Source organism: Calonectris borealis, chromosome 3 (genome assembly GCF_964195595.1).
Source record: "Calonectris borealis chromosome 3, bCalBor7.hap1.2, whole genome shotgun sequence".
In the NCBI taxonomy this organism is placed as follows: domain Eukaryota; kingdom Metazoa; phylum Chordata; class Aves; order Procellariiformes; family Procellariidae; genus Calonectris; species Calonectris borealis.
This window is the reverse complement of record NC_134314.1, coordinates 103,592,697-103,612,412: the sequence shown is the minus strand read 5'-3', so window position 1 is coordinate 103,612,412 and position 19,716 is coordinate 103,592,697. Positions and strand designations below refer to the sequence as shown.

Here is a 19,716-nt window from a genome sequence, read left to right as displayed (position 1 = left end):
CCCGGCTCTGCCTGCCAAGGTCACTCGGATCCAGCTCTGGCTCCGCCGCCGAGACCACGCCGCCACCGCCCCGCCCCGGCCGCCCACCCCCGCGCCGGGCCCGGCGGGGCGGAGCTGGAGGCGGCCCCGGGGAGTGGGTCTCGCCGGGCGGGGCGGCAGTGACATGGTGGTTTTAAAAAGCTGTTGCTGCAGCCCTGGTTGGGGGTGTACACACACGCTTCTTACAGTCTTTTAAACTGAGTTTACAAAGGTTGTCCGTGCGGGTGACAGAACCATACGGAGCCGGGAATGATGTAGATAATCCGCACGACATCCCTGAGGAAGGAGCAGCATAATCTCATTCCCGTAATCCCTTTCTTGGCCGGTGTGTCCGGCGCGGGCGCGGCTGAGCGGTGACAGACCGGCGCGGGCGCGGCTGAGCGGTGACAGACCCGCGCGGGGCAGCTCCTCCCGCGCCTCCCTCCCGGCTGCTGCGCCCGGGGCGCACAGCCCGCACCGGCCGCACCTTCAGGGAACATCTCTGGCCTTCCCCTGCGGTAATAAGATTTGTCTCTTCCAGTGGCGGTGCAGAGAAATGTAATGAACTGGTAAGAGACGGATGGGCGGAGATGGAGGCCCGAATTGTGGCGGAGGGCGGCCGGGACGGGTGAATCGCGAGGGCTTGTGCCTCCACCCCAGCCCTTCATTGCCTCCAGAGCCGCAGGCGAAACGTTCCTTGTTTCCACTCAACCTCTGAAATTTGATTTGATACATACCCCAGAAAGCTGGCCATCTGGCTCACGTGCGGAGGTGGTCAGATACCGCTTTAGTAAGCAACCTTCCCTCAAAGCCTGCTCGGTACGCGTCCGTGCGGGAGCCGTGTCTGGCGGCCCCTCTCATGGTTTGTAATTCTGCTGCTGCAGACGCCGTACCCTAATAAAAAGACAAATTGTTCTCCAAAGAGCATTAGGAAAATACAGAAATATTTAAGTTTGTTAACGATGTTAGAAGTATTTTACCGGCTTTGGTGGGAAATCATTTGGCCTGTGTTCAGCAAATAACATACTGCACATTGTTCATGGATATGTCAGAGCCTAAGCAGATCCGTGTCTGTGTGGTAGATGCGCTTAGCCACCAATCTTAAGTTCCCTTACTAATTACGAGTTGGTATTTTACTCAAGATCAGGTGATCTGCGTAAGCCACAGTTCCTGATCTTAATTACAACATGAATAATAATATGAACACATGCTTCAAAATATTTATTTGGCTATGTTTGCTTTCCCTGAGCACTTAGCTGAGCAATGGTAGTGATGATTGGAGGCACCATGGATTTTTAGAGACTACTGGAAGTGAATCCTGAATTTGGAGATCACAGGTGTGTGTTAGAAACCTGCTTTTTAAAAATAAAGTTACCTATGTCAGATTCAGGCCCATCTTGCCTCTTTCATTTATACCAAGAAAAAGCCTGATTTATTTTTACTTTTCCTGTGTAAGATCAGATGCTGGGTAAATTCTCCTGAATTCCTCTGCCTGACTTCACAGTTCAAGTGTTACGTGCTGTAGCAACGAAGCCTTTTTTAAAACGGGACTTCAAGAGGAAGAAGTGTAGTGGGAAGTGAAACAAACATTATCAAAGCAACAGAATAGCTGGCTTTCACTTTAGGAATGTATGTCCGTGTTAGGCATTGGTAGAAGGATGCTGAAAACGCACGTGAGACTATGTCTACGCTAGTACTTCCAGCAGTGCCCGTTCATGGTCGCTGGGACCCCGTCATCCACACTGCTGAATTACTACAGCAATCCCTGGCACAGGCTGTGGGTTGGCCTTGGGACCAGGGAAAGGACCGTGACACTTTGGTTGGGTCGATATAGATGTAGCGTTAGCGTCCTAAACAACTCTTGTTCTTTTGGAAGAAGGTGTAAACGTTGATCTACAGCTGATTTAATTTAATATTTTTTCCTGTTGAATTTTGGATGACCTCAAAGTCCATCCAAAGATAACATTTACTCCTTAAAGACAGAGGAAAATAGGCTTTGTTCTTCTCTCATTCTTCCTTTTCCTACTGTTACACCTTTGGCTCCGTACAGCAGGCAGAGCTGCTGCCAGTTAATACCCTCAGCGAAAGGCTCGAATTCAGCCTGTTCTAGAATGGCTGGCACACCTTGGGTTTCACTGCCACAGCGCCCGCAGAGCATCGTCTCCTCTATCCGCCTGACGGTTCAGCACACAGAGCGTCATCTGCTTCCTGCACAGGGATCCTGCACGGAAGAAATAACTAGACATCAGGAAACTGTAGAGAAAAAGAGGCTAAGCCTGGCAGCGGGAGGAGCACCTGGATGAAAGTTACCTCCCATAAGGAGACTTTTTCCAGAAAGAAGTAAGTTTATTTATTGCTACAGCTGCACTGATCTTGGTGAAATAAAACCAGGTTGATTTTGATGAGGTACGGTCAATACAATTCCATCTTAGGGGACGTTTATCTCCAGAAGTACCTCCCTAAACAAGAAAGGAAAAGGCAAATCAAATTGACAGCATCAAGGCAAAGCTTTGATACTTATCCGCTGACTTTTTACACTGCTGTATTTCATAGGCTTCACAACCATTACTTCTGATTTACACCCATTTGTATAAGAAGCAGGGCCAAGGACATAGTTGCCCAGCAAGAGAAAGCTATCCCATGAGAAACATCCAATGCAGGAGTTCACTTAAAATGCGCGTCCTTGGATTTCTACATTTCATGGACAATTTATTAAGCTAAAAACAGAACACTGATGTCAAGGTTTACAGCACAAGTTTAGCTTAAAACTGCTGCTATCCTTTTCCAATCTACCCTTTAACAAAATTTAGGGTCTCCTGAATATCCCTATTAGTGATAGAGCCAGAAATTGCTCATGTATACCCAAATGTTAACAAAGTTGTTTTCCTGAATGCTGTGAAAAGGCTAAAATATGTCTATGTATCAGCCAGTCACTGAGAAGTAGCTGATACTAATTTACTCCACAGAAATTATTTTCTGGTGCCCAAATTCCAGAAGTCAGGCAGAGGCCAAGCACTCAAATTTTCAGGCTGGAGAAAGTTAAAAAGCAATTAGAAATGCAGTATCCTTATTTGTAGCGGTGTTACTGTTCCTCCTGTAGCATATGTTCCATTGAAAGAACAATGTATTGTCATAAGTATTTCCAAACTTTAATTATATCTTGCAGATAATGCCATCTTTGTACAAAAAATGGCTCAGAAGGTGCCTTTTTGTTTCAGTCCAGGGCATTTCACAAAATAAAGGAAACGCAGCTATAGAGTGCTGCTTTCAGGGTGTAATTAGCTTTCCGACACTCCCAGCTGGATTATTTCAGTGATACCAATTCCTACTTATGTCCTTCTTCCAAACCTCAAAATGGTATCTAAGCCACTCCCCCAAAAAACCCACAAGTCAATGCATCTTTGTAAAACTTGAGCCCAAGGTCAGGAGTCTGAAAGGAACAATGTAGAATGTTGCCAAAATATCAACACTTCTAAAATAAAACTAGAATTTCTATGTACAGCAGGCACACAGTTAAGACTTCCAGATTTTCTTTTTTAATCTTTCAAACCATGAATTTCAGTCTCTAAAGGAAAAAAAAAAAACCCACATTATTTTATAATGCATTTAACCCTTGGTTATGATTTTCAATGCAAAAGTTGATCTCTCGATGCAGAGAAAACTTACATGGCAGGAGTGCACCAGGTACTTGCCTTCCAGACAAGTTGTTTAAACAAGAAAACTACAGCAGTTTAAGAAAGGGATTTCAGAACAAAAGATGTGAAGTTCCAACCGAGCTAGAAATGAACTATTTTAGCAGGATATTAAACAAACCTCAATAAGCTGGACTTGGAAGAAAGTAGTCGGAGAGTCACATGTTTAAATTTTGCGATTGAAAGCTATTAGAGAATACAGGGGAAAACGTAAACATCCTCTTCCTCCTATGCAGTCCTTGTTCCAGCAACATTTGCCCACTCTCCCAACAAGATAAAGCCATTATCCCACCGGGAGAATGAGCGCTTGCAACACAAGGCACTTAACAGAAATTTGTCTGTAGCTCCAGGTGTTTGTCTGGCCACCTCCATTTTGGAATATGACTGCCCACAGTAGCCATGTTTGCCAATGACCTGGATTCAGTTGTTGATGTACTGACAGGAATATAGAAGTATACTCTTCAGTATCAGAGAAAAGTTCTGAATTTTAAAATATGGGTAATGAACTCCTCTACTGTAAACAATAGAAATTTGTGTTTCTGGGTGTCTCAATCCATATAAAAGATGCAGAAATGTACACCTGGTACTTCTGTCGGGCTGCCATCTGGTTTTCCTTTTGTAGTGAGCTATCAATTTCACATACGTAATGGAATTTCACCCCTGAGTTTGTTACCGAAGCAAGCAGGGGAAATAAATTACGTACACAAAATAAATTTTGTGTACAAAAAACTAATCGTGTGAACAAATACAGTAGGTAAAATTTATTGGGTTCTTATTCGCCAAGATTAACAGGCTCTTCATATATTTACAAAAAACGTAACTTCCATCTGAATCCTTTCTACAAAGTAAGAAAAGTGTATATGCCCACAAAAATTAATAAAAAGCATGATCTGCAGAAGCTTGTCGTGGATGAATTCTCATTTTTGACAAGCACTCATTCACTCAAAGGTTGGTTAACTTTGGGAAAGAGCTTTGAGGCATTTTTGTTGTTACTTCACAAACTCCTTCCACTGATATGCCTTTCATCGCAGCAATGTGGTGGCAGACAATCCTGATCTTCTCGGTTCATTTCTTTCCTAAAAGATAATCGACAAAGCTCTTTTGTGAGAGAAATGAAGTGACATCAACCTGACACATCAAAGGACCATGGGACAGAAGTGATTAGAGAAGCCATGCAGATGCAGCCAGCTGCATCTGGGCGGGTTGGCTCAGTTCAACTATAGCCCGAGGAACTGCTAGGCTGCAGTTCATCCCATCCTAAATAGTACACAGGGGAGATATTGCGGGTTTCCACTAACACAACCCATTTATTAACTCAGCGTACAAGAATTCAGTAACGTGAGAGGAATTGCTCCCTAAGAGTTTTCTCTACTGGCTATAGCGGGATCCCAAGTGACTAACTCAGATGTAGCCTTCTGTGGATGCAGAATGTCCTCTGAGAGCTCCCGCTCCCTGCCCCATCTACGTAGGAATATATAGCAATGTTGAAGCAATTAGCTGGTGAAACCACCATTCAGAGCAACAAGGATAAAATGTCCTCTCCACTTCTAGGAGGTCTCAGATAACTTAAGAGTTACAACAATTTAAAGCACTATACTCATGAAAAAACACCATAACGTAACTTAAATTTTCCAACTCTCTTTCACTACCTGATTCATTGCAACTTACCTGCCTGGTCCATGCACACACATCCTTTGAAAATTAAATGGAAAGGACGTGTGAATTTGGAGCCGTTAAGAGCCTAGTACAGAAATGCGCTTGTATTTTAGAGAGAGATTGCTCACCCAAGCTTGAGAAATGTTGCTACTTTTACTACTGAGGAAAACCAAATATTTAGTAACAGCTTGAAGTTCCCAATTTCTCTCTGAAGAGGTTATCAGCAGGAAGAGAGCCATGTTCTTTAAAGGTCTACATCCATTCGATGGGGAAGATGCTGGCTGACCTCAGCGTAACTAAAAATCAGCAGGAATTTTTTTGTTTAGACTGAATAACAATAAAAGATGCCTGCCCAAGACCCTGGCTGCGACAGTACATTATGGAAAATGCATTAACATTCCAGCAGCATTAATCATTTTAACAGGAAGTCAGACAGACAGACGCCAAGAGGGACTCTCCTTGTTGGAGCTCCTGTGTTGGGAAAGCACTCCAAACGTTCTCCAAAGCCCCTTTCGAACAGTCTTTTGCAGCACACCTAGCAAGATATAAACTATTTCAAATTAGCTGCAAACCCAGAATCTCTCACAGAAAATTCCCTCCCTTTTATAATCAGGAGAGACAAGCCTAGTGCCCCTATCAGCCATACTGTTACGGCCACAGCCGCTGGCCAGCGGGCAGCTCCTCTGCTAGGACAACCTCACAGCATCTAGAGCTTTTCGCATGTGAGTGACAACATCTACTTCATCCAGGTATTTAGAGAGCAGGGGAGAGCCTGGCCTTCTGCTTCCACCTCCTGCCTGCACACTGACCCACTCAACGCCACACCCAGATCCTGACGGCTCCGCTGGGAACGGAGGGCACTCGGCACCTCTGGCATTCACCCAGCACCTGACATCCCTGAGGTATCCACGAATACATTCATCAGTGTGTTTCACTGGAGCGGCGGTCATATAATGTCAGCTCAACAGCTGAAGTGTTGACTGACTTACAATTTTTTTCTCTATCTAGTGAGATCCCTGTGGGTCTTACGTATATATAGAATCATACAATTATTTAAGTTGGAAAAGACCTTTAAGATCATCGAATCTAACCTAACACTAACAAGTCCACCACTAAACCATGTCCCTAAGCACCACATCTACACGTCTTTTAAATACCTCCGGGGATGGTGACTCAACCACTTCCCTGGGCAGCCTGTTCCAAGGCTTGACAACCCTTTCGGTGAAGGAATTGTTCCTAATATCCAATCTAAACCTCCCCTGGCGCAATTTGAGGCCGTTTACTCGTCTTGTCACTTGTTACTTAGGAAAAGAGACCAACACCCACCCATACATATATATATATATATGTATGTATGTATGTATGTATATTAGGTTTTTTAAAAATAATAACACCAGGCCAGTAAAAAAAGAACATATGTAAATGTTACATAGCACTAAGGCTCTTAAAGTGCATGAACTTTAGAGAGAATATAGGAAAAGGATTTTAAAGGAGCATAAATGTAGGGACTAATCTACATGTTTTTGACTCTACTTCTTTGTTTGGAGCAAGGGAAGGGGAGTCGGTCTCCAAGTAAATGTTCTCCAGTGGAATCTGTTTAATTAACTTCTGTCACTGGTGCAGCCAGAAAAATAAACAAGACAGAATAGCCCATGAGAAAGTCAGTCTCACTACAGCAATCAATATAGCAACACGCAAAATCAGTACCAGCTCTGCCGGATTGGCATTCAGACTGTTTAAGCCTTTGGAGATAATCCTATATTTCCAATGAACTGCAAACACAGGCTGAACAGAGTATTTATGTCCCTTAAGACCTCGGACAGTACCAACAGCTTATAGCTTTTAAAAACCTTAGGATGGGAATGAAGAGGAAATAACTTGCGTCCGAGAATAACTCTGCTTTGGGTGCTTACTTCTCTCCGCTGGCTCTACAACAACCTTGAGCTCCTAGGAGCTACACACAGGACAAAAGCGATGTTGGATGCCAGAAAGCAGACTCACAAAGCTGCTAAAAAGACACGGGTCTGTTTAACACACTGGTGAAAGAACAGCACAGCCGCGACCCGGCTGGCAGCTCGGGAGCACCGTGCTCGGAAACATCCCCACCTCCCTCCTCCCAGCCTAAGCGAACGGATAGGGAGAGCTCATTATTGCCTCCTTTTACCTAGGCAGAGTTAGCGCTCTGGGTGACTCTCCTGTCAGCTCAGCTCTTCCCAGGGTAAACGTCTGAGCGCTGGAAGCAAAAGCCTTTGTGCCTCCATCAGGCCAGAGGGAGGTGATGGAGCAGCCAGAGCTTGGGGCAAGAGCAGAGCTGGGCAACATTTGCATGGATGGTGGTGAAGGTGAAGCTCCCACCGCTCCCTGACAAGGGATGTGCTTGGGAGAGGCTGCATTTTTGAGGGACCAAAGTTACTTACATCTTTGGGAAACTTTTTCATTTATAGACACCAAGCCATTTCACTGTGAATTTCATATTGAGCTTTCAGTTAAGAAGTGTTGAAATGTTTGGTTTTACCTAGGAAATACTAAAAAAAAAATCAGCCTCTCATTTCAAAATGGGCAGTTTTGTTTGAAAACAACAGCCTGTGGGTGGCTCAGCTTCAAGCTGCTGCATGAGGTCTCTTTCTCATGTTTTTTTCCAAAATCCAAAAAATCCCAGTGTCTCATTTTCACTCCAAAGGAAAACAAGTTTACGGGAACATTGACATTTTTCATGGTGTGGAAGTCATGCCCGAGCCAGCCACAGCCAACCCCCCCATCCCTGCTAGTATCACTTTTCCTTCTGCATTGATTCAGGTACTGGGAAGTGATAGTTGGAAGAGAAGGCAAAAGGCCAAGGCTCATGCAATCCAATTATAACCCTGCTGAAATGGCTTCCAGGAACTCTGCAAGGACTAACCCGATCATGCCTTCTAACAGCTGGAGAAAAAGAAAAATAATAGCCAGCTTGTACCCCTTCCAGAGCGACAGACTGTCTCCCAGCAAAGTTATGGAGCAGTACGTCCTGAACACCTACAATGTACGTAAGCAACCCAGGGAGCTGGGATCAGGCTGCAGAGTTGAGCAACCCAAACACTGTGTATCAGGTTTTCTCATAGCAGCACAAGAGGACTCCAAGATTACAGTCAGTACTACAGTCACTGAAAAATGCAAAGCTTGGATTTGTTAACCCTGCCCTCCATATGGTGCCATGCCTGCTGAGATTCCCTCAGCCCACTGATAGGTAGGCAAGTACCACCAAATTAACTTCTTATCAGTCACCAGAGAACTGGTAATGGGCACATTTTTTTATTAGCACCTGCCTGATCCGTATTGGGACTTGCAAATACAGGAAAAATCTTTCCTGTAATTGCTCAGCTACCTCTCTTCCAGGTCCATAGCCCCTTTTTTCTCTCCTGTTGTCTTCTGCCATGCTTATATTTTAACGTATGCATAAAGCTAACTGTTTTTAAATGAGCAGAAAGGATATACATTTTTTCCCCATTAGGTAAGTAAAATTTGGAATATAGACATCTGCTTAAAATAGTCCACATGGAGAAAAAAACATCATGAGATCATACTTTCTTACCCTAATTCAACAAAAACCCCACCGTACTGGGTAATGCTGAAGCAGTAGCTGTTTTGCTCCACTACCTTCACCATTCCCCAAAGTTACAGTACTTTCCTTGGTCTCTGTTTCACTGATTTTCCATCTGACATACTTGTTCAGGTGTACTTTGTGATAACTTATGTTACTAGGTCAGTACTAAGTAGCACTCCTGTGCTTTCCACCCAGCTCTCTTGACATTACTGAGTCTTGAGACGTACATTCAAGGCAGAGGTGCATTAGCAGAGGCAATGGGTGCAGTTCTTGTATGTGAGCAGAGTCATCTCACAGATCACTTCCAAAAAAGAAATTATTTCTAAGCCCGGGTCCCGTACCCACTGTTAAAAAAACCAGGAGCAATGCCTACCTTCCTCCTTCAGGAAAGCAATCGCTTGTCTGCCAGCTGAGCAAGGATGCACGTTTCTGCTCAATGCAAACACACGCCTTCAAAAAGCAGAGTGACGCTGAGCGAGTTCATCACTTTTATCTTAAATACTAGTTTGTTTACTTTTAGAAAGCAATAGCCTTCCATTAGCAATAAAGAGCAGCTGTGGAGGTGAGCAGAGTTAGACTTGGCACTCGGAGCACAGTGATAGGAGAGAGAGGAGCACGGGTCACTCGGGAAGACAGCCACGTGTGGTCCAGAGGAAGGCTTTGCACCCACTCGCTGCGTGCAGCCGTGATAGCTATGGAAAAGCAAGGCAGACCTGTTCTTTTTCCTTCTAGTTTTCCTTCTACTTCCATCAGTTTGGGTGGTGCTGCACATCCACCAAACACATACTAAGATGATGGCACTGAACAGTTACCATGGAGGACTCTGCTTGATCTGCATCCTTTTGCTGTTGGAAGTGCGAGGGAAAGGACCTCACCCGGTTTGCAATCACAGATTGACTAGAGGGCAGGCAGGCAGCCTGGGGGAAGGATACTACCCTACAATGATTTCCCAAACCAAACATAGACAGATCTCCCTTTGGGGGGATCCTATTTTTTGTGGATTTACCAGCATAAGACATGTCAAAGTCACATGCAAAGGCAGTTTCAAGTCCCCCTTTACACTGACTCACTCCCGTTGCTGTTTTGAGCAGGCCCTTAGAGCCGGAGGGCACGGAGTGAGCAGGGGCTGCTCTGACGCACCTTGAACTAGACAGAAACCAAAAGCAGCAGGCTGGGATAAACACTCAGCCGTTTTTTCCAGCGCCACCTTTGTATCTGCTATGCCGGGTCCAAAGGGTGTAAGCGGAAGAGCTGGCAGTGGACTATACCCAAAATACCCTCTCCTGACCACTCAAACTGGCTTGTGGCCTGATTACACGGACGGTGCACCGCAAAGCAGTTTGGTTTCCTCCGAATGCTTGTTTTCCAGCGATCACTGCTGGCCACATGTTATTTCATTTTTGTTGCTATTTGCATCTATACGAAGTTTAAGAGAGTCTTTTGCAAGTGTTGGATTAGATTTAAGTTGTTTTTATTCTGTCAGTGCCCCGGACACCTATGCGAATACAGCTATGACCCTTCCCCATGTGGATAGACTGCATGCAGCATGCTTACTTATAATAATACAGTGTGTGCATAAAACCAAAGAAAACAAAGATCTTGGTACTCCTGAGGTTAATATTTATATCATGAAACTAAAATTAATTTCTTTGTAGCAATGTTTTCCCTAAATACCGATACATTGGGTACAGAAGAAAATCATATCTACAACAGAACAAAGGCTTTAAAACAGACCCAGATCTTACAGCAGTCTAACCCCAGTGATTCTCAGGTTTACACAAAAATAGCTGAGCTATGGATGTTAATGCACTAAGAGGTCTGCATAAGAAGAAGATAAGCTTCTTTGTCCCATCCTCCCTTCTCCATTGCGAGTTACATATATCAAGGGCTGAAACCTGAACTTGAGTCAAGAAGGAGATTTTTAAGAATAACTGGACAGGAGGCACATCCATGTGGTGCAGCCTTGCACAGGCAAATCACTAGCAAAATTCCATGAAGGTGAAAGCAGGCCCTCTTTCATTTTTCTTCCCTTGCTTCAATGGGAACCTTTCCTCTGCTACGTCATGTAGCATGGGAGAGAAAATGAAGCCTTGAGAGTAATCATCACAAGTCTAAATCCTGAGTGGTCATTTTAGGGGAGCATAACCCAGTTATCACTGAAAGGATGGTGTAGATACTAACAGAAAAAAAAGTGAAGAACCATAAAATGAAGTCTCCTTTGGGAGAAAGGCAGGGAAGTCTCCCACATCCTTAGCAGAAGCACAGCTGGAAAGGAACATTTTTCGAGTTCACGTCTGGCAACGCTGCCACTCTCCTAGATGTAAGTGCTCGCAAGTATTGTTATTTTTTCATCTCGAGCCATTGAACACTTGGATAAACTCAAACTTCAAAACAACCCCTAGTGTTCTTTAGAGGATGCCTGTGGAGCTGTGATGCAGGAAACAGGTGTTGAGCCTAGTTAAAGTCCAATGTATGAAGGAGACACTGTGTGAAAGGTTTCTGGGTCACACCAGCAAGTCCAGTTGTTTTGCTGTGGCCAGCTGCAATGCAAGGACTCTCTGCTGCTCCTGGCGTTGCTGAGGCGTGGACACGAGCCATGGAGTGAAGTCCAGCCTAACCCGCACAAAGAGCCAGTTAAGACTTCACAAAACACGGTGAACTTCAGACTGGGGGGATCTAATGCCTTTGCTAGCTTAATTTTCTCAGGAGAGTGGCAGAAGCTCTTAGCAATGAAGAAACAGAGCAGAAAACAGCACCCTCTGAAAGGCAACGTGCCTGGAAATACAGTAACATATGAAGAATAAAAATCAAGAAAATGTGACATCAGCTATGAAAATACTCCTGGTAATGATCTAAAGTAGCTTCCCTACAATGTCTTTGTTATAGGAAGCCAGCGTTTCAGACATCTCCTATCAATATCCCCCTTGTGGCATTTTGCAATTTTCATTTTACTCCTGCACAGATGTTTAGCCATTGAAATAAAGTTTTTGGTTTTAATCCCAACTCATTTCATATCTATCCATGCAGAGGAATGTAAGCAGCCAGAGATTACAATGAGTTACACACACCTTAAGACAGTTTGCATATAGTCAACTCAAACAAACTCTGGTTATGCAGAAATCGGAGCAGATTACCTCGCCAATGGCCAACAGCTTATCTTTGTGTTTCTCGAAAAGCTGGAGGACAGGTTCCATGTCCTGTAATAAACTAGCTCACATGCTTTTTGAAGACTGCTGGGTACTAAGCTGAGCCACGGCAAACAAAACGACACAAACTGTATTATTGTGCATCTTGAAATGCAAATCATGAAAACGACAGTCCCAGACAGAGGTGATCAGTCTACTATGTTACTAACAGCTTCTGAATAACCTAATTACTCAGCCCTTTAAGAAAAAAATGAAAAGATAGATTCAAAGAGGGTTGGAGGGATGCTAGTCCAGGTAACTCTGCTAGTGAGCAGAGGAAGAAAGTCCCCCTTCTTCCTAATTTGGCTGAACTGAGCCTCATCTTCTAAGAGCTGGAAAACCTCTGAGAAAGGCAGCTTGGCAACTTAATAGGTCCCTGGCAGCCTGGTCCTGGGTGGTGTCCTTCCCAGAGGAATGGCAGTTGTCAGTGCCAGGGAATGGGTCTCGTTGAACCAACCTCCCAGACCAGTCCCACAAATCACTGCCTTTTCAGCTGAGCCCTTCATCACTCCGGGCTATTCAAGAGCACAGTATCACGTTCAGGAGCTGCACCGGCAAACAGCACACAGACACAACAATTTCCCATGCACCCTGTCCTCAGCTTTCGTAAAACTTCACTGTGGGCTTCCAGCAATGAGACGCCCATCCAGTGCCGTGTGGGATGGAAGCTAGGAGGGAAGGAGACTTCTCCCCAGCCCTGGGAGATGGGAATAAGACAGCCTCTACCAGCAGGGTTCACACTGAACCTCAACTCTATCTGCCACTGGTGGCAACAGGGCCAGCACTAACTCTTCTCAGAGTGATACCCCAGCATTCACCCTCCCCTGCCACAATCTGCATCCACTAAGACAGCAGGGGTGAAGCAAGACCACGGCATGTAGCTGCATCCCTCCAAAAGGACTCCGAGAGGAAGCTCTGAGCATCCTGATACCACAGCAGCCTCCAGGTGCTGGTCAAAAAACAATCTCTTTGACTAAATGGTCCCACGTACACACAGACATTGTCAACGGATGTGCTGCACTTGCTGGAAGTGCAGAGGGGATAATTTCAGAGGACACCGTGACCTGCACATATATGTAACATAGAATCATAGAATAGTTTGCATCGGAAGGGACCTTTAAAGGTCATCTAGTCCAACCCCCCTGCAATGAGCAGAGACATCTTCAACTAGATCAGGTTGCTCAGGGCCCCGTCCAACCTGTCCTCGAATGTTTCCAGGGATGGGGCATCTACCACCTCTCTGGGCAACCTGTTCCAGTGTTTCACCACCCTCATTGTAAAAAATTTCTTCCTTATATCTAGTCTAAATCTACCCTCCTTTAGTTTAAAACCATTCCCCCTTGTCCTGTCGCAACAGGCCCTGCTAAAAAGTTTGTCCCCATCGTTCTTATAAGTCCCCTTTAAGTACTGAAACGCTGCAATAAGGTCTCCCCAGAGCCTTCTCTTCTCCAGGCTGAATAACCCCAACTCTCTCAGTCTTTCTTCATAGAAGAGGTGCTCCATCCCTCCGATCATTTCTGTGGCCCTCCGCTGGACCTGCTCCAACAGGTCCATGTCTTTCCTGAACTGAGGACCCCAGAGCTGGATGCAGTACCCCAGGTGGGTCGCTCACCACATACCACGTTAGCCTGCTGCACACGTACCTGTCATTGCCTCAACTGAGCACAGAGGTCCTGTGTAGCACAGAGCTGAGCTTCCACCCTGACTTTCCCAGGCAGGAATAATGACCCCTAAAGAGAAGGGAAGTTATCTAGCAATGCTTTGATTGGAGCTCCCCACATAGTGCTCCATTTAACTTCTTCCCACAGCGCTCCATTTGTTCGCTTCCTCCCCCTTTGTTGTGTGTCCACAAGTGTTCTGAGCACAAAAATGCTCTCTATATGTATTTATAGCAATAAGCCGGTGCCAATCAGGGCTTCAAAGCTGCCCTCTCCAGGCAGTGCACTTCACAAAGACAGACTTGCCTCCTAGATAATCCCAGGTCCTTTCCATTTCACAGGTTCACCAGTGGTTATGTGCTGAGCAGACCTAGGAGGTCCCAAGCAGCAGGTCCAATTCCACCCAGGAGATGCAGCATCCGACATACACACATTCCCATGGAAATCAGTTAACGTGGTCATGCGGCCCAGAGGGTACGTGGAGGAGCTGGTGGTACCACAGCAGGGATCAGGGAGACGTACAGGGAACTGGAAATACGGCACCGGGAGTGCTGGGCCATAATGGGAGCATCACAGGACACAGGTAGGAAACTGGGATTGCCACGGTGAGGAGGTCATAAGCCCCTGGGGGAAAAAAGCTTTATTGGTTATGCTGCTTGCGAGATAACTTGTCTTCTATCAACGGGGGACACATGTACTTTATCTAAACCGCAGCTGGCACTGACAAGGAGTCAAGTGCCTGTTTTCAGTCCTTGGTGACAGAGCATACAGCCCTGGCACAGCCAAAATAGCAGAGACAAAATCTAAGCGTGCATATTAAAGTAGTTAAACCCAGTGTCCACTCCCTGTCACAGAAATAGAAAACACGCATGGGAAGGAGCCAGGCACCTCACCTGGACCGTGGTGCTGCACTGCCCGTGTGCTCCGCTCCAAATTGGATGAACCCCAAACCACGCCGTGACAGAGTCAGGATGCCTTTGGGGGGCAGGAGGAGGCAGGAGCACATCAGCTGTTGTTCCCCAGCAGCAAGCGTGGCCCGGGTGCAGTAAGTGCCAGCAGCTGCGGGCACCTTGCAGCAGATGGAGAAGACACCCGTCACAGTGCCATGGGGCAGAGCTCTGCTGCTGTTTAGCACTACGGCCTTTGTCGATGGGGACTAAGCAGGGCGGGGAGCACAAATAGCTCTCCCACCGCTGCGGGCAGGTTTTGAAGGCCAGCCCCAGACACAGTCCATCCGCTGACCCAGACTGCCTGCCAGGTGATACCTCTGGGGCATCATGGGTTCGATCACATTGCCAATGTTGTGACTTTTCCATGTCTCACCCCATGTACTTCCAAAACAGGGGGATGTGGCCCTGCTTCCCTCCATGTCGGTACTGCTTCATCATCTTCCAGGTGGCTGCGCTCACTCCTGTGCCGCGAAGCTGAAGGTTTGCTCAGCCATGCTGCAGCACTGGTGCTTTGCAGTGGCAGGCCAGGCTCATCTGTATGCAGCCACTGACCATGGACACCACGCAGCCGCCTCGCCTGCCTTTGAAGAGCACATTACCTCGCCCAGGCATTGCAGACAAAATCCATTTATTTTGATGTTGACTGTCGGTTTGGTAGGACATCAGATATGTCCCCAAGCGCCGTTGCAGAAGTAGCTTGCTCTTCAGACCACAGCCCTTTGAAAACAGGCCAGATCTTCCTGTTCTGTGCATGTGCCACTTCTCTACACTTTTTTTCAGCTTTGCCTTAAGTTCCTTGATGCCACCTGCGCACTCACTACATGACAAGTGCTCCACGCGCCAGCGGCTCTGTGTCCCAAAGCCCTCTGCGGCAGCCAAACCCAATGCCGGCACTGCGCGTTAAGCTGTTTTCCAGGGCAGAGGGGGGCTACACCTTATTCCTACAGACTCCTTGTCCCAGTGCCTCATTGTTTCTGCTTTTTCAGGTGAACGACACCACCATTTTCATCCACAGACCTGGGCACAGTAGGGGCACCGATCTCTTGTGTTTGCATTAAGCACCCTGTTCACAGCATCTCTCTGTGCGCAGCAGGGAGCATTCGGGGAGATGCGTATCAGTTCCTGCCCCAGGCACGGATTCATCAGGGCGGAGATCCTCACTATGTTTTCTCACTGTTTTGTCATTCACAGCGGCTCAAAGAGGGGCATAAAAACTTGCCAGGCCCTGGAGGGGGTACTTTGCACTCACTGCATGGTGGGGCCACCACGCAGTGCAGTGAGGGTTATCATGCCCATGCCCCAACTGATTCACACCGATAGAAAAGCCAACCCCAGCAGGGGAAATGAACGGATGGATAACCACCTGCTGAAGAGGAAAATGCTGAGACAACTAGGTGCTATGGCAATTCGTATCCTTTCTTTGATCTCGGCTGTATCTTTGTACTGCATATAGAAAGCAAAGGGAAGAACAACAAACCTTTCTGAGAAGCCAGTGACTCTCTCAAATTCATTTTCCTGCTCTGTTACGGGAACAGAGGATTGAACCCCAGCCTGCATTAATGAAAAAACAAACAAAAGCAGAAGTTCATTAGTGATGAAAGTGGCATTTCCAGCCAATTATTTATTTGCTTTTGCCTCTAAAGAGCCTATCTATGCATTGCATAGGAGCCTGTTGGAAGCCCCTCCAGTAAAAGTCTTTGGTCAACTTGTTTAAACTCTTATCACAATAAACAGCAGGACTAAACAGCATATCATCCACTTGGCCTCATCACCATCTCTTCGTTTGTTCCCATGTCGAAATCTGGAAAAACTCATCACCCTTGCAGTTTGTCCCAGAGTTCAGCAGATTCAGGCCTTCTTAGTCCATGACTAAAAACAACTTTCAGAAGAAAGGCCTTGGGAGGCAGCCCTCCAAAGACTATTTGAGTGAGCACAGATAGAGCCCTTAGACAGGCTCTTAGCTGTCGGTCCTGAACTCAGAGGGGATTTCCAGGATCTGAGGTGTTCAAGTGACTTACACTGAACCTTTTAGTTCTACTATACCCACTCCACTCTTGCGAGTCACTTGGTCTTCAGGCAAAATCACTTCAGTCTTGTTCCACATGAGTCCTGCAAACAGCTTGGCATGGGTGGCGAAAGGGTGACAAGGAATTGCAGTTTCAGTGTCCTTCCAGCCCCTCCTACTGATTCAAGGTGCCCCTTGAACAAGGACGGTGCAATGTACCTCTGTGTGATTTGGTAGCCATTGACAGCATACACTGGTCCATATTTTGTCTCTATCAACAGACAAATCCACTTTAGAAGCTCTCTAGATTACAAGCTCTGCATCTCAGCCTATGGAAAGTACCTTCACATTATTACCGTCACCCTGCATCCCCCTCATTATTTATGCCTGGTGTTAAGCTACACACTCACGGTAAGCCCTTGCACGTGTGGGAGTCGCTAGTGCACACAGTGCATCTGCATGCGTTATTTTAGGCCTGGAAAGAACCAAGCGACGTGGGGCTTTTTTTTTCCTGGCAGAAGCTGTACCAGCCAGAGCAGCATCAATAACAGAGTACTGACTAACAAGCGAGGCACTCTGAAGGCACTAATTATGCCAAAGAAACCACAAACCTTTCTTGATTTTTCTATCACATCATGTACATCCTGCAAGATAAAGAGACATGAGGAGTCATACGAAGTGCAATCAGATCTGCTGTTTGTAGCATTCCAGGGAAAGGTGATGGCTAAAGGTACTGGGTGGAGCTTGGGTCCTACCACTTTCCATACTGCTGCAGACCATCTGTGCCATTCCACCTCTGTGAGACAGAGGTCACTAGGGCTGTTAGTGTCCCCTGTGGCATGACTGAAAAGAATACTTGGGTCTCCACTAACTCTGTGCTTTCTCTCTCATTTCCCCTCAGGTTTCCCGAAAGCTAAACACGGCATCCAGCTAAATTTGCACTGGGTCCTTCCCCCAGTACGTCCTACGCTATGTAGGAGCGGACATGTGTTTTCCAGACAACCTGAGAGGCTGCAACAGGCTTCGGCACACACACTGGTATTGCTAAGGCCAGCCTTTGGGGGGATGGAGGGTTTCATGGTGTGCAGCCACACAGCTCCCCCATGAGCCGTCCTGCCTTCCTGAGCCCCTCCGGACCAGGCGTTAGCCCGGGACTGCAGGCAGAAATGCAAGCTCTCTGTTAAATTCCCCTTTCAAGGTAAAGACACAGGATGACTGCTGAGGGATCAACGATGTTTTCCAGCTTGGAAACCACACTTCCTCCCCCGTAGCTCGTTAGCTACCACCAGTCCCGAGTGAGCGCCTTAAAAAGTTGGGTTTCCTGCGCAAATCAACAACTTTATTTCCAGCGCCTGCCGCCCCCCCGGCACTGACTGCAGGGGGCTGGGGCACAGCAACACCAACGGCACCGGGGAAAGGGTGCTACTTCTGACCTTTTTTTGGTGTTAGGGATGCCAAGACATGGTGGGAATGACACTGAATTTTCCTTTTCTGGAGCACCAGGCCACCTACACCATGACTTAGCTCAGGCGCCGCAGGTCTAAGGAGAGGACAAAGTCAGTCTGTTTTGCTGCGGGCATCCTGCCAGGCTCGCCCTACCCACAGCTGCTGCAATGCCAGGTTTCTCTCACCCGAGGGGAAGCAACCCTGTGCCTCCTTCCCCAGCCCCAACCACGCTCCCGCGCCACCACAAGCACCTCTGGGCCCTGCTGCTGCAGGGACAGGGGGCACAGAGCCCCCCATGGCCCACACGGGGCTGGCTGCCCTCGGCAGTGCCCTGCCCAGCTGGCAGCTGCAGGACATCAGCGTGTCTACAGGTTTTTGCAGCACTGCAGGAGCAAAAGGTGTTCAAGAACTCAGGCCAGGTATCATCAACTGTGAGGCTAAGCCTGAACCACAGGATGTTACCCCCTTGCAGAGAGAGGGATTTTGGGTAGACTAAGTATTTGATATTCCCCTTTTTGCAAAACCAGTGTTTTCATCCAAGGCTAAGAATTTCATAGAGACTAAAAATAAGGCCAAAACTCTGCAAACATTTGGACACTGCCTGACTTTTTACCCGGAGCATCTCCATGCATAATTGCATTCCCATGCAATATTGGGAGCCTTCCTGTCACACAGGAGCAGGAAGCATGTGTAAGGCTGCCTGCTATCACCTATTTAGCATCTCTGATGACAACGTGATTATTAATCATTAATGTCAATCACATTAATATTCTTAAGACTATTGCACACCTGTTCCCTAGCACCATCTGGAGGCAAACTCTGTCCTTTACCCAATTTAGTGGAAATGGTGCCTGCAGATCCAGTATAACAAATGGCTCTAACTACTCTGGGTCAAATATTCAGCAAAAATTCAGCACGTTGTAATAGAGACAAATTATTCAAGTTTGCTGCAGGCTGAAAACTGTTTAGGAACATATGTTTAAACTTTATAAGCTAACTCCAGGAAAAAAGCAGACCACCACAGCTTCTGCTAAAGACAGCAAAAAAACCTCCTGACAACATGGTTTTAAGAAATAGAGAAAGAAAATGTAGAGGAAACCAGAAGTTTAAGAAGGGTATCGCTTACATTACAAGCTTTTGCTCTCTTCCCGCTCCTCCCGCCCCCCCATCCGGGAGCTGATACCTTCTCCACCTGCATCCTCCTCAAAACAGGAAAAAACCCCAAACCCTTGCCTTGCAGTCCTACACCCCAGAAGGCAGACATCAGATGATTTCAGAACAGGGCATTACAAACCATTTTGCAAAGGGACAACTGGTAAGATGCTCTAACCAGAAAGACAGGAAGGAGTCTAATCTGAAAAATCACATAGGCACCAGAGACACAGAAGACGTCCCCAAATCTTAAAGCCAAATGCTCTCGGCTGGTATGATGCATGATTTTGTACGTGAGGTGGTCATGGACTAAGTTAACGCTTGTTTATTTTCTTCACCGAGCTAGTAAAAGTCCCCTTAGGGAGACAAAGCCT

At 46.6% G+C, this 19,716-nt stretch overlaps 1 pseudogene; it reads right to left on the bottom strand.

The window, feature by feature from the left end:
• Positions 1-4,644: 4,644 nt before the first annotated feature.
• On the bottom strand, positions 4,645-16,843 carry LOC142081239 (putative deoxyribonuclease tatdn3-A; annotated as a pseudogene).
• Positions 16,844-19,716: the final 2,873 nt, after the last annotated feature.